This window comes from Cnephaeus nilssonii (genome assembly GCF_951640355.1).
Source record: "Cnephaeus nilssonii genome assembly, chromosome: 22".
In the NCBI taxonomy this organism is placed as follows: Eukaryota; Metazoa; Chordata; class Mammalia; order Chiroptera; family Vespertilionidae; genus Cnephaeus; species Cnephaeus nilssonii.
Window position 1 is genome coordinate 29,283,622 of NC_137093.1, and position 14,543 is coordinate 29,298,164.

At 40.7% G+C, this 14,543-nt stretch overlaps 1 long non-coding RNA gene across 1 annotated transcript; it reads left to right on the top strand.

The window, feature by feature from the left end:
* The first annotated feature begins 313 nt into the window (after window positions 1-313).
* Window positions 314-6,000, top strand: LOC307094350. The gene is made up of 3 exons (XR_013813058.1): window positions 314-443; window positions 1,777-1,969; window positions 5,891-6,000. It is a non-coding gene; the product is annotated as an uncharacterized lncRNA (long non-coding RNA).
* Window positions 6,001-14,543: the final 8,543 nt, after the last annotated feature.

A 14,543-nucleotide genomic window follows, 5' to 3' on the forward strand; every position in this document is an offset into this window, starting at 1 on the left:
TCTCTGTCTTGTGTTTTGCTTATTCTGCCCCCTGCCGTCTTTTCTGGACGGGACTGTATCGCACCCACGCTAGGAACATAAGCAGGGACTCGGGCCTTTGTCCTCCCTTCCCTCCACTATGGCTGTGGTCACTGGCTCTCGGGTGGACTGCAGGGGACCAGTGGCCCAGATCTGCCACTTCTAGGTCTGTCTGCCATTGGTGTTGGGCAAGTTGATGAACCTGTGCGCTGAACGCAGTAAAAAAGGCAATCTGGTGTATGAGACACTGACATGTAGTAAGCATAAATGTTACTTTTACTGATTCTGTGCCTTTCCTCTGAAATTCCTTCAGAACCTGATGCGGGGTGGAACTACAGGATGATGGTGGAGGTGGCCGCTTCCTTCTGAAGATAAATGTGAGAGCTGTCACAGAGAGCTGTAATGTTCTTCAGGAAACTGCCAAGGTAAAAGAAAAACCCGACAATGAAGGGCTTAGGTTTCCATTTGCTGAGGGGACATGTGAGAGCCAAATATAAGAATTCAGGGGAACTTCTCCCACAAGGGCCAACTTCCAAAAACATTTTTTAAAAAATTGATTTCAGAGAGGAAGAGAGAGAGAGAGAGAAACATCAATGATGAGAGAGAATCATTGATCAGCTGCCTCCTGCACGCTCCCTACTGGGGATCGAGCCCATAACCTGGGCATGTGCCCTTGACCGGAATCGAACCTAGGACCCTTCAGTCCACAGGCTGACTCTCTAACCCCTGAGCAAAACCTGCTAGGGCCAAAAACATTTTTTAAATTAAAGTCAAATAAGAGTGAGTTTTCATTGTTCTGAGTAGCAAACCTAAATTTCATCAGAAATATTTTCAAACTACCATACTGATGGCTTATCATAACCTGTTCACCTGAAATTTTCAGTTCTGTATATTCTCTGCAATAAACTTTCCAAGATTCTATCTGCCTAAAATAGAGTATCTTCACAGCATCTCTTAAAGCTTCTTTTTTAAATTTGTGGGTGTTTTTTTTTTCTTTTTAAACTTTTTATTGATTTTTTTAGAAAGAAGACGGGAGAGAGAGAAACATCAATTGGTTACCTCTGGTACACACCACAACCAGGGATCAAACCTGCAACTGGGATATGTTCCCTGACCAGGAATTGAACCCGCCACCACTTGGTATATGGGATGACGGTACAACTGACAGAGCTACAACACAGGCCAGGGCCACAGCACCTCTTAAAGTGACTTACACTTTACGTTCCACAGTGAACATTGAATGGATCTCAGACTTACTTTATTTCTGATATTTTTGTTTGTTTGTTAATCTTTACTCGAGGATATATTTTTTCCATTGATTTTTAGAGAGTGGAAGAGAGGGAGGGAGAGGGAGGAGAAAGAGACAGATTGAGAGAGAGAGAGAGAGAGAGACATCAATGTGAAAGAGGCACATCGGTTGGTTACCTCCCACATATGCCCCCTACTGGGCTGGGGAGCGATCCTGCTACCCAGGCACTTGCCCTGGACTGGAAATCGAACCCTGGACCCTTCCGTGTGTGGGCCGATGCTCTAACCACAGGGAAACACCAGCCAGGGCTCTGATATTACTTCATCTGTCTGTGGATGAAGTCCTTTCACACCATGTCCCATTCCTGCCCAATAACCCTGTTTCAGTTATATGTAGCAAACATCCTCTGGCCTTCAATGGTCATGAGTTCCTAGTTCGTAGCAAGAGGAAAAGATTTTAGGTGCAGCGTGACTAGACCAGTTGAAGCGCGTTTTTCCCTACGTCCTTAGATCCTGGTTTCTCACAAATGAGCCTCCTCTTGCAAGATAAGAAAGGAGTTCCTGGAGCCAAGAATTCCTTCCCAGTGTCCGAGACCTAGTCACGACCTCACACCAGAGCTCTGGGGCACGAGCAGAGAAAACAAGATCGAAAGATCTCAGACTTATCACCTCACACAGGGAACAGAAAATGACCACGTTACAGGTGAGTGGATTGCTTATTCCTGATTATTTTTGCCAGGAGATTAGAAGTATGTAAGTTTTCCAGTGAAAAAGAAAAACAGAAGTAGTTAAGGAATTAGGGGGAAATAGCTTCAGAAGAAAAGATCTGGATTGGAACAAAATTGGAGCAGTAATACATTAACTATAGGCCTTTATGATATTCTCAAGGTTTTCTTTTTTTTTTTTTAGATTTTTATTGATTTCAGAGAGGAAGGAAGAGGGAGAGAGATAGAAACATCCATGATGAGAGAGAATCATGGATCGGCTGCCTCCTGCAAGTCCCCCACTAGGGATCGAGCCCACAACCAGGGCATGTGCCCTTGACTGGAATCGAACCTGGGACCTTTCAGTTTGCAGGCCGACGCTCTAGCCACTGAGCCAAACCAGCTAGGGCTCAAGGTTTTCATTTTTATAGGCCATAATTACTGAATATGAGCTGCACTGTTGGTTCTCCATTTTTGGGGCAGATGTACTAAATAAATGTGAATATTTACGTGACTTGTATTATCCAAAGAGAAAAGCAAATTAATTCTTCATATAAAGTAAATATTTCTTGCTCACTCGTTGATGAAGTCTTTTAAAAAATGATACAGTGGGTAACGTCCTCAAGAGAAACATTGTGGTAAATACACATGTCTTATGGCCGTTTTTCACAATTTTCCACAGAGTGTGACTATAATTATTTATTTACCTCTTTAATTGTGAAGCAGAAACACATGCAGAATAAAATTAAAAGAAAAAAAAGTAATATGCAGAAAAGCAAGCAAAAGGTAAGAAGTACAGTCTAATGAATTATGAATTGAACACACATGAAATTGCCATTCAGGTCTTAACTTCTCCCTCCTGGGAAAGGAGACCCGTGGCCTCGCTCCCCGTCACAGCTCCCGTCTGACCACGGACAGCCTCATTAGGCCCTACCGTTCACAGCGTCTCCCTCCTCAGGGAGCCAGGACCCTGATTTCATAACCGTTTTCTTGCTTTTCTTTACTGGTGTATTTCTAAGTATTCATCCTGAGACACTGCAGTTTGGTTTTGTGTGCTGGCACTTACTAGTAGATTCATTTATGTTCTTTGCCTTTGTGATTGCTGCTTTCACTTAACTGTTTGTTTGTGACCTAATTGCCGTGACAGCCTTCATTTAATAAGGCAGCTTCTTAATACCTGTCACCAAATCCAGTCCATGTTTAAATGCCCAGTGGTTTCACAATTCATAAACTGTTCCTAGTTTATTTGAATTAAAATCTGAATAACATTCGTACAATGCAACCAATTAATCTGTCTCTTAAGTCTCTTTTAATCTGTTGGCTGTTCTTATATTTTCTGGAAGTGTGTTTCCTCCATGTTGGTAGGTTTAGAAATGTTGCTGTCCCATGCAGAAGCTGCTATGTGTGGACTGTTTAAATTTAATTAAACACCAGCCTCAAGGGCTCAGTAGGCATAAATTGGACAGTCAGGTATTGGATAGCACAGATAAAGAATATTTCCATCGCCTTAGAAAGTTGTGAAGTATGGTAGCAATCATCTCAGGTAGAAACTGCAGTTTTAACTTTAACTTTAACCCTACTGTTTTGGGTTCTGTACTTATTTGCTTGCTAAAACAATAGAAAAGTTTATTTGATTTTCTGAACTTATGTATGCTATCCCAATCAATTGAATACTCCATTGATGGTGGCTTGAATATCCCATTGATTGTGATCTCACTGGTTATCGAAGCACATTCTTCTGGGAACCAGAACAGCACAATTACCCTAAATTGCCACAGTAGCTACAGATAATGCATTCCGGTTGACTCAGTGGTCCCAAGACCAGGACAGCACAATTATTCTAAATTGCCTCAGTGGCTCCAGATAATGTGTTTCTGTTGATTCAGTGATCCGTAGACCCAAAACTATACTTAATCTTTATAGATAACTAACTTGCTCAATTTTGATTCTGTAACTGCTTCGTGCAAACCAGGTTCCTCATTCCAAACCCAAAGATGTAATCGATACCTCTGTGATATTCTGCCAATGTAAGCTGGATGTGGCGAGCTTTTCTGGGCTGCGAGATGTGGAGCATGTTGCCCCTCGTAGCCGCCGGCCTTTAATCAATGACTCCATAATTCGACTCTTTGAGGCGTCCTTTGTGAGATTCGGGGTACAATACAACAGTTGGACAGATCTGATATAAAGATTTGATCAGATTCAATTTTCAGTTTTTGGCACAAATGCTTCAGAGGTAGTGGTATGTCCTTTCAGGAGGCTCATATGTCTGCTCTTCTCCCTTTTTTTGTCATGTGTGCAGCTTTAGAAAATCATTGCCTAGATGGAGTATTTCATTAGGCGTTGCAAAATGGTAACATCCTACTTCTATCATTTCTTTTTTTATTGACTGGAATACTGCTTTCTAGCTTGGCAAGATATATCAAGGCGGTTTGTATATTTTCCCCCAGTCCCCACCTGCAATTAAGATAAAACAGTACCATAAAATTTATTTTTAAAAAAATATATATTTTTATTGACTTCAGTGAGGAAGGGAGAGGGAGAGAGAGATAGAAACATCAATGATGAGAGAGAATCATTAATTGGCTGCCTCCTGCACAACCCCCACTGGGGATCCAGCCTGCAACCTGGGCTTGTGGCCTTGACCGGAATCGAACCTGGGACTCTTCAGTCTGCAGGACGACACTCTATCCATTGAGCCAAACTGGTTAGGGCTGCCAAGACTTTTTATAACAAATAAATGTTAATTATTTTTCAGTAATTGATATATTAATTTTGTTTATTTAATCTGTTTATTCATTTTCATACTATTTCTTATGAAATCTAGACCTCCTTTTTTTGAAGAATTTAAATGTGCTTTTTAAAACTCTGTGTTAGGTGTTTCTATATTTGCAGTTCCTGTGATTTGCATGCTTCTGTTTTCAGATATACTTTGCATCTGTTGAGGTGATTATATATTTTTTCTTACTCTATTAAGATTTTTTAAATAAATGTAAACCAACTTGGTCTTAATATATTTTGTTTTTTATATATTTCTCAATTTAGTTTGGTAATATGTTTAGGATTTTCATCAGTGTTTTTTGTGTGAGTTGGCTTTTGATTTTCCTCTCTTGCAGTATCCTTATTGGGTCTTGTCACCAAGATTATACTGGTATCAGAAAGTTTAGGGTTATATTCTTGCTTTAATATTCTGTATGAGTTTAGTAAAATTGGAATTATTACTGCATTAAGTGTTTACAGAATTAACTGGTAAAGCCTTTTTTTGTGTGTATGAGATTTTTAACTCGGCACCAATACGTTTCACATGCCCAATGCATATGTTGTAAAATCATTAAGGGTAAATGAGTCACTCAAAGAACAAGATAAAACAATAGATTTTAATGTAACAGAATATGACAAGTTTTATCATATTATTTTTTAAAATATATTTTATTGATTTTAGAGAGAAAGGGAGAGGGAGAGAGAGATAGAAACATCAATGATGAGAGAGAATCATTGATTGGCTGCCTCCAGCACGCCCCCTGCTAGGGACCGAGCCCGCAACCCAGGCATGTGCCCTTGGCTGGTATCGAACCGGGGACCCTTCAATCCGCAGGCTGACGCTCTATCCATTGAGCCAAACCAGCTAGGGCTTTATCATATTATTTTGCCAGCACCTCTTCTGGTGCCGAATTTGAGGTTAAGTATTTTATTGGTTCAGAAGATTTAAAGTTGTGTGGTCCAATTCTTGTGTGTTACATAGACGTAAGGATGGAAGAATGAATAATGGCATTTTATCCCACAATATGATACAAATGTAGGGGCACAGTAGGCATTGTCTATGACTTGCTAGGCTAAGAATAATGTTCTCAAGCTCCAATACTTCTTTTTCTACATCATGGAGTGATAACTGATTCAGTTTCACTAAGATTGTGCTTTTACAGGAGTCAATCTCATTTGAACATTTATCTGTGGACTTCACCGAGAAGGAATGGCAACTGCTGGACCCCTATCAGAAGGACTTATACAAGGATGTCATGTTGGAGAACTACAGCAGCCTAGTGGCACTGGGTAAGGAAGCTACCCAGAGGACCTCATTGTGCCCAGTACTTTGCTCTTTCTTTTTTCATTGCTGCAAGTTGTAGGACCTGTGAAATTGTTAATGATTTTGGATCTAAATATAGAAGTCCAGCGTTTCTTGGACTATGACACCAGGGAACGTATTTGGATATCACCTTCCAATAATGAAGTCTTTTATTGTGCAGCCTCTGAGACTCAATAATAGTCACAGTGGTATTGGTAGCACCTAATGTAGATAACTCACTGTATTCCACATGCTGTTCATATATCAACTCTGGTAATCATTAGAATAATCCTGCATGACAGGTATGATTATTCTCCTTTGTTTTTCTAATGAGGAAATTGAAGCAAAGAAAGGTTAAGTAACTTTCCAAAGGACTGATAGCTAGGAAATGAAAGAGCCTGGATTTAATTGAACCCAGGCACACTGGCTTTAGAGCCTCTGAATTGCTTAATGGTTTTGGACAGGAATCATAAAAGTCAAAGATTCTTAGACCCTCTTAGCCACCAGGGAGACCATTACCATTTCTTTGAGAATCACTTACTCTGTTGATATACAAATGGTTAGCTTAACTGAGTCTATTCTGATGCCAAACCTTGCCCATTCCTCAGGGGCCATAAAGCCCAAGCATTCAGGGCCAAGACCTTTGTGGTTTCCCTTGAATAGGGTATGAATTTATGAAACCTGATGTCATTTTCAAGTTGGAACGAGGAGAAGCACCATGGATAGAAGATGGAGAAGTTCCAAGTTCAGACTCTCCAGGTGAGTGTATAAGAATCAGGCAGATGGGAGACGGTACAAGTACAACCTCAGCTGGTTATTGGGGTGGCATCTTTGAAATGTGCTGTAGAGTGCTCCTTTCAAATTCTCTAAACCTTTGGCACCAGCTATCAAGTAAGTCATATTTTTACATGTGGCTTCTTGCTTTTGGCTAAAGTGAAATGGTTCCAGCTTGTCAGGGCCATGATGTCATCTCCCATCTATCACATCTTGGGCTTTGACTTTTTGTTTGGTTTTCTGCCTCCGGCATGTTACTCTCCGTATGTCCTCCCTTCTCCGCTGGATGATGAAACTTTTGCTTTGTACATTTAAGAGTTTATATCATTTTCCTCGTTTTGGGTGTGTCTGATGCCCAGAGAAATACCCATTGAAAGCCCACTCTGTTCAGTCTTACTGTATTTGAGAACAGTCATTATTCCTCCCAAAGAGTTTGTTCTTTTCCTCCCTTTTTTTAAAAAAATACATGTTTTTATTTATTAGAGAGGAAGAGAGAGAAAGAGATCGATAGGAGCATCAGTGATGAGAGAGAATCATCGATTGGCTGCCTTTTGCATGCCCCACACTTGAACTGTGACCTCCTGGTTCATAGGTCTATGCTTAAACACTGAACCACACTGGTCAGGTTATAACCATGTAATTTTTCTTTATAGAACAAGACTCTCAAGTAAATAGTCACATGATGTGGAACCAGGATAACCAAGAGAAGCCTAAAAATACGAAACAAGATTATGAATGTGATGCATTTGGAAAGAATTTCAATCTGAGCATAAACTTGGTTCCTTTAAGAAAATCAAACAATGAAGGTGATGATGTAGATGGATTAACTTTAAAACGTCATTTAGATTTACTTCTTCCAAAAGCTGATTATGGAAAAATAGAACGAGATGACTTAAATATATTTGATAAATTGTTTCTCCATACCAAGCCTGAGGAAACTGATACTTGGTTAAAACACTATGAGTGTGATAAATATGATAATGTTAACTATAAGAAGTCACAGATTATCATATATCATAGAAATCGTTTAGGGGAGAAACTTTATGAATGCAGTGAATGTAGGAAACGCTTCAGTAAGAAATCAAGTCTCATTAAGCACCAGAGCAGACATATAAGAGAGATAGCCATTGGCTCTGGTAAATGTGACAAAACTTTTTCACAAAAGTCACAGTTCATTACACATCACAGAACTCATACAGGAGAGAAACCTTATAATTGTAGCCAGTGTGGGAAAGCCTTCTCCCAAAAGTCACAACTCACGTCCCATCAGAGGACACATACAGGAGAGAAACCATATGAATGTGGTGAATGTGGGAAAGCCTTCTCCCGGAAGTCACATCTGATATCACATTGGAGAACACACACAGGAGAAAAACCCTATGTATGCCATGAATGTGGGAGGGCCTTTAGTGAAAAGTCCAATCTTATTAACCATCAGAGAATTCATACAGGAGAGAAACCTTTTGAATGCAGAGAATGTAGAAAAGCTTTTAGCAGGAAGTCACAACTCGTTACACATCACAGGATTCATACAGGAACAAAACCTTATGGATGTAGTGATTGTAAAAAAGCCTTCTTTGAGAAATCAGAGCTTATTAGACATCAGACAGTTCATACTGGAGAGAAGCCCTATGAATGCAGTGAATGTCAGAAAGCATTCCGAGAGAGGTCAAGTCTCATTAATCATCAGAGAACCCACACAGGAGAGAAACCTCATGGGTGCATTCAATGTGGAAAAGCTTTCTCCCAGAAGTCACATCTGATATCACATCAGATGACACACACTGGAGAGAAACCCTTTGTGTGCATTAAATGTGGGAGGGCCTTCAGCAGGAAATCCCAGCTGGTTCGACATCAGAGAACTCACACGGGAGAAAAGCCCTATGAATGCAGTGAATGCGGGAAAGCTTTCAGTGAAAAATTAAGCCTCACTAATCACCAGAGAATTCATACAGGAGAAAAACCCTATATGTGCAGTGACTGTGGGAAAGCCTTTTGTCAGAAGTCACATCTCATATCACATCAGAGGACACATACAGGGGAGAAACCCTATGAATGCACTGAATGTGGGAAAGCCTTTGGAGAGAAGTCAAGTCTTGCGACTCATCGGAGAACCCACACGGGAGAAAAACCCTATGAATGCAGGGACTGTGAAAAAGCCTTCGCCCAGAAATCACAGCTTAATACTCACCAGAGAATTCACACAGGAGAGAAACCCTATGAATGCAATCTTTGTCAGAAAGCTTTCTTTGAGAAGTCAGAGCTCATTAGACACCAGAGAACTCATACAGGAGAAAAACCCTTTGAATGCAGTGAATGTCAAAAAGCCTTCAGGGAGAAATCAAGTCTCATCAATCATCACAGAATACATACAGGAGAGAAACCATTTGAATGCAATGAATGTGGCAAAGCCTTCTCTCGGAAATCACACCTGATACCACACCAGAGGACACATACAGGAGAGAAACCCTATGGGTGCACTGAATGTAGGAAGGCATTCTCTCAAAAGTCACAGCTGGTTAATCACCAGAGAATTCATACCGGAGAAAAACCTTATCAATGCAATGACTGTGGGAAAGCCTTCTCCCAAAAGTCACAGCTCATTAACCACCATAGAACTCATACCATAAAGAAATCATAGACATGAAGTTAATATGTCTTTGACAGAGACCTGACTTTATTGTACTTCAGGAAATGCAGTATGGTAAATCAGATAATGGTCACATATATCTGAGTGCTCTTTGGAGGGGGGGGGGAGGTAGGAGCTGTAATTGAGGTTTTTATAGGGAAATTTTCAGCATACTTAACAGTTTTATAGATCAGAAGTCAGAGAGGAATGAGCCTATGAAATGCAGTGTGTTTTAAAAACCTTTCAAATTATAGTGAAACCTAATACAGTAGAAAATTAACAGCAAAGAGGAATACTATGGATATCAGAAAGCCTTTCAGAGTGTAAATTTCATTACCTGTTAGAAACATTCCCACTGGGGTTAAATCGTAGTCCAGTGAGTAAAGGAAAGCCCCATGAATGTTGCACCTGAGGTAATCTTTTCATCAAAAAATTACATCTCAGTGTACGTAAGAAATTGCTCTAAGAAATGAGGTTCTATGAAAATAGTAAATATGGAACATTCTTTAACAAATAATGTAACCATATTGTATTTTGGAGAATTCATATTGTGGATAAACCTAACAATTTAAAGACATTGGAAATGTGTGCCCCTAAAATAATGCTTTAAAGGGAAGCCATATTCTTTTTATAGACATGAGTACCAAAAATCCCCAGTTCTAAGTGGTTGACAGGTTTTCACTCAGAGGTATGAATATACATGAATAAACTGAACAATTGAAAATTCTAAATTAGGAATTTCTTAGTGTATTTATGGTTTTCTTTTGTCACATAAGGTGTTTCGTATTTTGAAACTGCATATGACAATGTAATTAGGAGTATGAGATGCACATGCCTTGTAGTGCCCCTGATGTCTGTCAAGAGACCACATGCCAGTGCTTTTCTATCTTACTGATGCTATAAAAATGGTAACTAATTAATATAATATGCCTTATTGCTAAATAATAATAAAACCACATCTCTTTTCCCTATGGTTTGTTGGTATATAAAAGAGGTCTGTTGTTACTGACCTCACTTCAGTATCAGAAGTCAACATTTTATATAAAGTCTTCTGCGTCCTCAGAGTCTGAGACAGTTTATATATATAAAAAAAAAAACACCCGGTTTATAAGTATTCAAAGGCAATACCACAGAATTTCCATAGTGACTCATGATATGCTGAGTAAGCAAAAGGAAGGAGGTGTGTGACCATTTTACTCAGCATTCAAACAAAGTGGCAGTAGAGCTGTACAAAATCTTTATCATTTTTTGTGATGCCTCACTGTATAAAATATATATAAAGTGCTTTGTAAACTACAGCTTGCATTTTAATTTATTATGATGGAACATGGATTCTGTGAGTTGCTATTTTTGGTATTTCAGAAAATATTTTAAAACTAATTTTCCAAAATTTTTTTTTAGAAATGAAGGGAAAGAGACATTGATGTATTGTTATTTTCTTAGTTTTTAAATTTTATTTATTGATTTTAGAAGGAGGAAGAACAAGGGAAAAACAGATTTGTTGTTTGTTATTTATGCATTCATTGATTGCTTGTATATGCCCTTAGCAGAGATCAAAGCTGCAACCTTGGCCTATGGGGACGATGCTCCAACCAACTGAGCTACCTGCTCAGGACTAAGAAGAAAAGCAGTTTTAGAGTGATTTACTTACAGTTTTGTGGAGCACAATACATCACACTGAGATAGAATAGTTGAGACAAAATAGGAAGCATCATTCCTGTTTTGTGTATGTGTATTAATCCTAACCTGAGGATATTTTGTTTGTTTGCTTGTTTTTAGAGAGTGGAAGGAGGGAGGGGAGGGATAGAGAAATATCTATGTGAGGGAGATACATTCATTAGTTGTTTCCCACATTCTCCCTGAACAGGGCCAGGATTGAACCTGCAACCCAGGTATGTCCCCTTTATTGGGAATCAGACTCAAGACCCCTCGGTTTGAAAGCCGACACTAACTATTGAGCAACCGGCCTAAATCATTCCTCTTTTACTACCTAGCTTGTTCCATTGACCTGGAGACGATTCTACATTGGACAACTTCTATTGCATTCCTTTTAGTAAATGGATCTTTTGGAAGTCTGAATTTTGAGGTCTGTCGTAGTAGTGCTTTCTCTCCAGCTTTCCTTTGTGTGCCGTGAACCTTCTGACACTTATCTCTGTATGGATCCCCATGTTCCTGATATTTTCTTACAAGAACATTTTCTTACAAATAATGTGTTGAAATTTGGGGAGCAGGATGTTTATTGAGGATCAATAAACTCACACACTACCAGATTTATCTGTATTAAAAAGCAGAATGTAGGTCAATAGTCATTTGCTATCTACGCTTGGGACCACAGTAATTTGTTATTTCATTTATCCCAGAAATATACAAGTATACCCAGTTTGTCAGTTTCATTGTGCTTGTTGGTTTACAAATACAGTACTACTAAAAACAAACAAACAAAATATGGTACCAAGCTTTCAGATGTTCATTAACTAGTCGTGACCTAAGTGTTGATTAACTCAGCCATGATCCTTGCAACTGTATGCATATTTTTTGCACCTCGCTTTTATTCTTTTTTAGTCTATTTTCACACTCATACATAGTTATTTTAAGATATAATTGTGATTACACACTCTTGTGCTGAAATGTTGAATAGCTAATTGTGGACTTAAGAAAGTGAAATATGCTTATGGTATATTTTCATGAGACATACACGCCCATCATTTCTGAATACTTTACCTCTCCTCTTACTAATTTTTGGCCTCTTTGAACTACTTGCAGTTCCTTGAAATTTCTACATTCTCAGTTGCTTTTTGCAAATCTGCCACTGAAATTCCCTTGTTTCTTATTAATGCCTATCCAACCTTTATGAGCCTGTATATGTATTTGTCACTGTGATATAATCATTGCATGTTTTATCTTTTCCATTAGAAAGCTGGAACAAGCTTGTCTATATAATTTTAGCAACTAAGCTTTATATATAAATGTGATTGCTTATCGTAGCTATGTTTTCTACCACATGGAGAAGCATAATCTACAATGAGAGGAAAATTAAGCCATTGTGGAAGCAAAGGCAAGGGACAGTGCTGACTTGAGTCCCAGAATCTGGTTCTTGTCCTGATATGCATTCATCTCTGCCCATTCATGATCACTGGGTTCTTCTGTGAGATATCACAGATATCCTCCTAATAAAACTCCATGTTTGCTTCAGGTGTTCAAGGTGTGTTTCTTATAATCCAAATATTCTTCATACAAGACATAAGTGGGTTCTCTGGAAGCAGATATTGTGATAAAATTTTGGGAGCAGGATGTTTATTGAGGATCAATGACTGAGTTGACTGGAAAATAAGTGATTGGCCCGCTTGGTGACATGAACCATATTCTCATTACTGAATCCTTGTCACTATGCCCTCCTCATTCCCGACTTGATTTATCCATTTACTATCACAACTGGGCGAGGCAGATCCAAGAAGCTCCTGAGTGGGTCAACTAAGCCCACTCATATTCCTCTCCGCCCTGTTGTATAACAGCAACCCTGCCTCATCCTCATGTGTCAGAGACCCCTTCAAAGACAGCAGCTCCTCTTCTTGCCTGCTGGTCTCTGAACACGTTTCCATGTGATATCTGTAGCTTATAATTAAATAGGAAACTTGCCATAACCGGTTTGGCTCAGTGGATAGAGCGTCAGCCTGCGGACTGAACGGTCCCAGGTTCGATTCCAGTCAAGGGCACATCCCCAGTAGGGGGTGTGCAGGAGGCAGCTGATGGATGTTTCTCTCTCATCAATGTTTCTAGCTTTCTATCTCTCTCCCTTCCTCTCTGTAAAAAAATAAAATAAAATAAATCAATGAAATATATTTAAAACTTGCTCTGTTCTCTGTCAGTGAAGTGTGTCACCATTGGGGATCAAGAGCACCACGTTGCTGGAGGGTCGCTGCTAATGGTGATAGGTCATCACTGATTCCAAACAGTGGCACCCAGATCACGTATTTTCCGCACCACCTGAGGGGGACCTGTCGCTTCCAGCCCCTGGTAGCGAGGCCGCTCCACAGGCCACGAGGGTCTCTGGGAATACCAGTCCTCCGAGGCGAGGAATTCCAGTTACACGTTTTACACTTGAAATTAACCCCTTTGCAAAGCAAGTTCACTCTTTTGTAAAGCAAATTCACCCTTTTGGAAATTATATTCCATTTTGGGTTGAAAATAGAGTGAAGTAACACAATAAAGTCGTTTTTTCCTGATTGTGTTCGTAGTTAGGGCATGCGTTCAGGCCACAGGATAGTTGTAGAAAGTTGGGAAGCGTAGATGGACGCGCTGGGACTACAGTGGGTTCTGGGCATTGTAGTTGTGCGAAGGTGGGGCTTTTGGTCTCAGGATGCTGGGGCCTCGCAGCGTTCTGGGAATTGTGGTTGCTGAGGACAATGGCCTTTGTCTGGAGGCGCCGTAACGCCCCTGCGTGGCTTTGTGGGAGTTTTTGTCTTTGCTGGGAGCCTATTTTCTCCCGGAGCGCTGAGGCCGCTGTGTATCCTGGGAAATGTAGTCGTCTGAGGACCGAGGTCTCTGACTGCTTCGTTCCGGGTGTTTTTGTGTGAGTGACCGAGAGCCTTTTTCTCTTGAGGCGTGCTAAAGGCGAGTGAATCGTAAAGTGCAGTTGTCTGAGGCTCCCAGTTTTTGTCACTGCTGGCGTGGGAAGTTCTGGGAGTTGTAGTGTGTGATGGGACGTCTGAATTCAACGGAGCGTCGGGGCCGCGGTGTATCCTGGGGAATGTAGTTCTCTGAGGACAAGCCTCTTCTGTTTCTGCGGGCGTGGGGAGCTATGGGAGTTGTCGTGTGTGGCGGGGAGCCTTCTTTCCACAGGTCGCTGAGACCGCGGTGTGTCTTGGGAAGTGTAGTTGTCTGAGGCCCGTTGTGTCTCTCCGCTCTTGGGCGGTTGTGGGAGTTGTAGTGTGCGACGGCGAGCCTTCCTCCCACGCGCGCTGGGGCAGCGGTGGATCCTGGGAAGTGCAGTTGTCTAGGGCCCGCGGCCTGCTCCGGGGCGGGGGGTCTGGTCCCCGGGGCTCCGGAAGGCGCCGTTTGCACTCCAGGACGCCCGGTGGAGTCTGGGCTTCTTGGGCCGGAGGTAGGTGCA